Source organism: Scyliorhinus torazame, chromosome 5 (genome assembly GCF_047496885.1).
Source record: "Scyliorhinus torazame isolate Kashiwa2021f chromosome 5, sScyTor2.1, whole genome shotgun sequence".
NCBI classification, from domain to species: domain Eukaryota; kingdom Metazoa; phylum Chordata; class Chondrichthyes; order Carcharhiniformes; family Scyliorhinidae; genus Scyliorhinus; species Scyliorhinus torazame.
In genome coordinates, this window is record NC_092711.1 from 153,381,919 (window position 1) to 153,389,367 (window position 7,449).

Below are 7,449 nucleotides of genomic sequence, written 5' to 3' on the forward strand. Positions count from 1 at the left end.
CAGGTAGGGAATATACAGTGAATGGTAGAACCCTCAAGAGTATTGAAAGTCAGAGAGGTCCCAGGGCAACACGGTAGCATTGTGGATAGCACAATTGCTTCACAGCTCCAGGGTCCCAGGTTCAATTCCGGCTTGGGTCACTGTCTGTGCGGAGTCTGCACATCCTCCCCGTGTGTGCGTGGGTTTCATCCGGGTGCTCCGGTTTCCTCCCACAGTCCAAAGATGTGCAGGTTAGGTGGATTGGCCATGATGAATTGCCCTTAGTGTCCAAAATTGCCCTTAGTGTTGGGTGGGGTTACTGGGTTATGGGAATAGGGTGGAGGTGTTGACCTTGGGTGGGGTGCTCTTTCCAAGAGCCGGTGCAGACCCGATGGGCCGAATGGCCTCCTTCACTGTAAATTTGATGAAAGGATCTCGGTGTACAGGTCCACAGGTCGCTGAAAGGGGCAACACGGGTGGAGAAGGTAGTCAAGAAGGCATACGGCATGCTTGCCTTCATTGGCCGGGGCATTGAGTATAAGAATTGGCAAGTCATGTTGCAGCTGTATAGAACCTTAGTTTGGCCACATTTTGAGTAATGTGTTCAATTCTGGTCGCCACACTACCAGAAGGATGTGGAGGCTTTAGAGAGGGTGCAGAAGAGATTTACCTGGTATGGAGGGCATTATCTATGAGGAGCGGTTGAATAAACTCGGTTTGTTCTCACTGGTCCGACGGAGGTTGAGGGGCGACCTGATGGAGGTCTACAAAATTATGAGGAGCATAGAGAGAGTGGATAGTCAGAGGATTTTCCCCAGGGTAGAGGGGTCAATTACTAGGGGGCATAGGTTCAAGGTGCGAGGGGCAAGGATTAGAGTAGATGTACGAGGCAACTTTTTTACACAGAAGGTAGTGGGTGCCTGGAACTCGCTACCGGAGGAGGTGGTGGAAGCAGGGACGATAGGGACATTTAAGGGGCATCTTTACAAATACATGAATAGGATGGAAATGGAGGGATACGGACCCAGGAAGTGTAGAAGATTGTAGTTTAGTCGGGCAGCATGGTCAGAACGGGCTTGTAGGGCCGAAGGGCCTGTTCACGTGCTGTACTTTGTTTCAGTCTGTGTGAAGATCAATTGCCATTTCCACAAAACCCGCGGTGATTGGCTGGAGGACCAGAGTTCTTCCGGTCCTCCACCTCTTCCCATTGGTCAATGCCTCAGCAGACAGGTCAGGGGTGAACCTTCCCTCGCACATGCGCATTCTCTCCTCACCCTCGGACATGCTCAAGTTCCGGTCCGGGCAGGGGGGGGGGAAATCACCGAGAGGCTTCTTGTTCTGGCCGGAGCAGTCAGCTGGTTGCCTGGAAACCTTGTCTCGAGGAGGGGGAAACAATGAGTGAGGCGGAGGAAGGTTGTTGACCAATGGGAAGAGTTGATAAACCGCAAGGACTCTCTTCCCCATCCAATCAGCTCCCCCGTTGTCTGAACGCGGAAGCTGGACACTGAGGAAACCTGGGGCTTTACACAGACTGAAAACCTCCTCCTGTCTCCAACATCTGTGAGTAAAACACTTACTTTTCTCCCCCTTTCCATTTATTTTCTCATTCGGACCTTCAATTGGTCACTTGCAGCAACTGAAGGGAAAGGTAGTGAATCCAGGGAGGGTGTAGACTCTGCAGAGCTTGGCCCAGGTCTCTCTCTCTCTTAAAGACATTGACAGCGTTTGCTCCCTCAGCATGACACATTTTTTGTCTGTGTAAAAGGATGGTCCCTTTCCTAATGTTCACAATTAAAGGGCTGGTTTATCAAGGAGCTGGCTAACATTCAAGGAGATAGTAAATTAATACCAGACAGAGACATGTCTCGTGCTGTTATATGGTACACATTAGATATATTATTTATGGTTCTGCAATAAAGTACAATCCAGTCATCTCTTCCCTTGGAGGGTTATTCATCTCTGGATTTCTCTTCCACATGGACCAGTGGGGTGTGGGGTCATTGAATATATTCACGGATGAGTTGGACAGATTTTTAATAAATTGTTATGTTTTACATCATTTTTAAAGAATGAATGCAACAGAGTAACAGGAAAAAATGGTGGCAAATGGGCACAGAATGGAACAAGAGATATTGCCAACATAAATCCAAGCAACACATTGCAGAATTAATTTGGAACAGGATATTTGAGGGACCAGAGCCTCGAGATGAAATGCCAGATCAATTGAAGAACCAGTTAACAGGTTAAAGTAGTGAGTGGGGAAAGAGGGTAAGATTATATAACAATTCAGTTTGTAAATCCAAAAATATCACAAACGGACTAACAGCATAATCAAATTAAAATGAACAACAGAACATAGATGACATAGAACTCCTGTAGTGCAGAAGGCCATTCGCCCCTTCACATCTGCACTGAGCCTCAGAAAGAGCATTTCACTGAAGCCCACTCCCCATCCTATCCTCATAACCCGGTGCATTGATCATGGTCAACCCACCTAACCTACACATCTTGGACACTAAGGGGCAAATTAGTGTGACCAATTCACTTTCGCTGCACAACTTTGGACAATGGGAGGAAAGTGGTGCAACCGGAGGAAACTCACAAAGACACAAGGAGAATGTGCAAACTCCACACAGACAGCCACCCAAGGCTGGAATTTAACCTGGGTCCCTGGCACTGAGGTAGCAGCATTAACCGCTATGCCCTACTCCCAGCTTAAGTTAAATTTAATTCACTCATGGAATGCCCAGGAGGAGCAAGTCAGTCAAATTGCAGCCTATGTATTTGAGATAGGAGTCCCATACTTTACCCAATGCATCAGACTCGGAATGAATTACAGACATTAAAAATTGCATGGAGATGCTTTCCATAATCAGCCTATGCCAGTTTTGGATCGAGGGAGACCTGACTGGTCTGCTTCTGTATTGAGCCAGATGAATGTTGAGTCCATCCTACCCCAATCCCTTATGAACCTAAGACGAGAGGCCAGTTGATGAAGCCTGATTTTCAGGAGACCATACCCTCCCTTAGCTCCTGGTGATTGGAGCTTAACAGACTTCAGGCGAGGTTTATTTTTGTTCCAGGTAGAGTCATAGATGTTTACAGCTTGTCCATGCCGCCCAGTTTCTATCACTAAGTTAGTCCCACTTGCCAGCATTTGGCCCATATCCCTCTAAACCCACCCTGCCCATGTAACTCTCTAACTGCTTTTTAAAGGACAAAATTGTACCCGCCTCTACCACTGACTCTGGAAGCCATTCCAGATGCTCACCACCCTCTGTGTGAAGAAACTTCTCCTCTGGTCTCATTTGTATCTCTCTTCTCCTATACCCTCTAGACTCCTCTACCTTGGAGAAAAGATGTTGACTATATAACTTATCTATGCTCCTCATTATTTTATAGACTTCTACAAGGTCACAACTAACCTTACCCGTCTCCAGGACCCTCTGGTAATCTATAAAGTTGTGGAAGTGAATGAGCACAGGCCTGGGATGAAAACTCCCTCAGTCTCAAAGACCGGATCCGATGCCCTTTCTAATTTAAAACACCCAGTCTTCACATCCAGCTTGAGAAAACGTGGCAGCAGGTCCTCGAAGAACCTAACCAGAACCTCACCCTCCACACCTTCTGGCAGGCCAACGACTCGGATGTTCTTTTTCTGACCCGGAGTCCTGCAAGTTCTCCATGACTCCACCACACCACTCAGCCGGTTTTCCAAGGATTGAATTCTTGCCTCCGCCGAGGAGTATCTTGCTCAACATTCAGAATTCTCTCCTCCGGATCATCGAGCCTCCTCATGGTGTTTTGCAGCTCAGCCTCATGAGCTCACAGATATTGAGTCAGCACACTCAGCCTCTGGTCAATAACACGGATAATGTCGCTGACAGAGATCGGCCAATGACCGCACAGAATAGATGAGCAGGCTCGATGGGCCAAATGGCCAACTGCAGCTCTTATTTGTTATGATCTCTATGCCTAGGACAGGAAGCAGTGAGCATGGATCTATCAATCAGCCTGAATCAGCACCTTCAGGAGAATTGGGAGGATGAATATTAGATACAGCAGAGTGAGAATGGAGGGAGAGTGTGTGGGATGGAGATTTACAGCTTTTGGGGAATGAGAGAGGAAAGAATGTTCTCCCGGAACTAGAATTGTCTGTTCTGAATTTCTATCCTGTACTGACCGTGATGTCTTTTGTAAATTGTTTTTACAGGATATTAGAAGAGGAGGAATTACAGACAGAAATCTCAAACTTCACATCTCGATCTGACTGAGTCTCTCAATTCCTTGGAACTGGATATCACCGGACTTTGAATCCAGAAGGAGAAATGTTTGTCTGTTCTGTCGGCTTCAAAAGATTTTAACCATCAGTGCGACTGGAAAAGCACCGAGACACACACACCCGAGTGAGAGTGTTCCAGAGCACTGACTGTGGAAAGAGCTTTCACCAGTTACACAACCTGAAAATACAAAACACCATTTACAGCGGGGAGCGACCATACACGTGTTCTGTGTGTGGATGAGGCTTCAACTGATTGCCCAACCTGAAGAGACACGAGGAGACCTAAAACATGGAGAAACGGTGGAAATGTGGGGACTGTGGGAAGGGATTCAGGGCTCCATCTGAGCTGGAAGCTCATCGGCGCAGTCACACTGGGGAGAGGCCGTTCACCTGCTCTGTGTGTGAGAAGGGATTCACTGTGTTATGCGCCCTGCGGACACACCAGCGAGTTCACACTGGGGAGAGGCCATTCAGCTGCTCTCAGTGTGAGAAGGGCTTCACTCAGATATCCAGCCTGCAGAGACACCAGCAAGTTCACACTGGGGAGAGGCCGTTCACCTGCTCTCAGTGTGGGAAGGGATTCACTCAATCATTCGACCTGCGGACACACCAGTGAGTTCACACTGGGGAGAGGCCGTTCACCTGCTCTGTGTGTGGGATGGGATTCACTGTGTTATGCGCCCTGCGGACACACCAGCGAGTTCACACTGGGGAGAGGCCTTTCACCTGCTCTCAGTGTGAGAAGGGCTTCACTCAGTTATCCCACCTGCAGAGACACCAGCGAGTTCACACTGGGGAGAGGCCATTCAGCTGCTCTCAGTGTGAGAAAGGCTTCACTGAGTTATCGAAACTGCGGATTCACCAGTGGGTTCACACTGGGGAGAGGCCATTCACCTGCTCTCAGTGTGGGAAGGGCTTCACTCAATCATCCGACCTGCGGACACACCAGCGAGTTCACACTGGGGAGAGGCCGTTCACCTGCTCTCAGTGTGAGAAGGGCTTCACTCGGTTATCCAACCTGCAGAGACACCAGCAAGTTCACACTGGGGAGAAGCGTTAACCTGCTCTTAGTGAGGGAAGGGTTTCAGATATCCATACACCCTGCAGGAACACTAGCGAGTTCACACCTCGAAGAGGCCATTCACCTGCTCTGAGCAGGGGAGACATTCAATGATCCGTCCCAACTACGGAGACACTAGAGAGTTAATTCTGGGGAGAGACCATTCATCTGCTCTCAATGTGGGGAGGGGTTTTGTGATTCATCACACCTATTGTGACTCCAACAAGTTCACAATAAATTACAGATGTTGGCTCCGTTGTTATTGTTTCTGCTCTCACTGACATCCAGGACCGCATTTTGTTCATTCTGACATCTGGTGAATGGTGATGATTGGAGGGTTTCTTTCTGCTGGACTGGCCGGTCTAACACCTCTGCCTCCGGTGGGCTGACCATTTTTGAGCCTCGTTGCGATTACCTGGTTCCAAGTTTGACGAGGAGCACAGAATGAAAAGGTCTTTGCACGTTGGAAGATATTTAGTTCCCAAAGCAGCCACGTTGCCATGAAGATGGGCTATGGTGGTTACAGGGTTCTTTTGCCTAATTTATCTGGGTGTTTCTCGCAGAAGGAGACTGTCATGGTATGAGGGGCAAGTTGTCTGTGGTAGATTGGGAAATTACAATAACCATATCACTGAAAGTGGCAACGCAGGTTGATAAGGAGCTAAGAAGGCAGGCGGCATGCTTGTCTTCATTGGTCGGGGCATTGAGTATAAAAATTGGCAAGTCATGCTGCAGCTGGATAGAACCTTAGTTAGGCCACACGCGGAATATTGCCTACAATTCTGGTCACCACATTACCAAAAGGATGTGGAGGCTTTGGAGAGAGTACATAGGAGGTTTACCAGAATGTTGCCTGGCCTGCAGTGTATCAGCTGTCAGGAGAGGTTGGATAAATTTGGATTGTTTTCACTAGAGCGTCGGAGGTTGAGGTTGATAAAAGATTACAAAATTATGAGTGGCACGGACAGAGTGGATAGTCAGAAACTTATTGCCAGGTTGTAAAAGTCAATTACCAGGTGACATGGGTTTAAAGTGCAAGGGGCAAAGATTAGCCGTGATGTGCAAGGGACGTTTTTTACACAGAGGGTGGTGAGTGTCTGGAACTCGCTGCCGGAGGAGGTGGTGGAAGCAGGTACGATAGTGACGTTTAAGAGGCATCTTGACGAATACATGAATAGGATGGGAATAGACGGATACAGACCCTGGAAGCACAGAAGGTTTTAGTTTAGTCAGACATCCTGATCCAAGCAGGCTTGGTGGGCCGAAGGGCCTGTTCCTGTGCTGTCCTGTCCTTTGTTCTTTGTTGTTCTTTGTATGACGATAGACAATAGACAGGCAACCACTCGCATTTTATTTACATAAAATATAGATTCCTTTCAGAAGCAAAAGTGAAGCTATTGTGGCTAACAAGAAAAGTTAAAGATTCTATTAGATCAATGGAGGACACAATATAGTCGTGAGCCTGAGGATTGGGAACTTGTTTTAGAATTCAGCAAAGGAGGACCAAGAAACTGATAAAGAGAAAATAGAATATGAGAGCAAACTGAGGAGAACTGGAAAATCTCCTATAGGAATGTGAAAAGGAAAAGATTCGCAAAGACCAATGTGGGTCCATTCCAGACAGAGACAGGAGAGTTTATAATGGGGAATAAGGAAATGACAGAGAAACTAAACAATTTGTGTCTGTCTTCATGGAGGAAGATACAGAAATTGTCCCAAAAACACGAGAGAACCAAGGGGACTACTGAGCACGAGGAACTGCAAGAGATTAGTTTGAGTGAAAAGGTAGTACTGGAGTAAATAATGGGAGTGAAAGTTAATAAATCCCCAAAAGCTGCTGCTCTACATCCCAGAGTGTTGAAAGAGGCGGCTGTGGAGATAGTGGATACATTGGTGATCAACTTTCACAATTCTGTAGATTCTGGAATGGTTGCTGCAGATTGGAAGGTGGTAAATGTAACCCCACTATTTAAGGAGGGAGAGAGAAAATGGGGAACTACAGACCCATTAGCCTGACATCAGTAGGAGGGAAAATGCTACAATTTATTATAAAGGATGTGATAACATACGAATTAGGAGCAGGAGTAGGCCACTCGGCCCCTCGTGCCTGCTCCACCATTCAATACGT

At 47.4% G+C, this 7,449-nt stretch overlaps 1 long non-coding RNA gene across 1 annotated transcript; it reads left to right on the top strand.

Moving 5' to 3' along the window:
• Positions 1-1,260: 1,260 nt before the first annotated feature.
• LOC140422153 (uncharacterized) lies at positions 1,261-5,579 on the top strand. The gene is made up of 2 exons (XR_011947286.1): positions 1,261-1,539; positions 4,193-5,579. It is a non-coding gene; the product is annotated as an uncharacterized lncRNA (long non-coding RNA).
• The last annotated feature ends 1,870 nt before the right edge of the window (positions 5,580-7,449 follow it).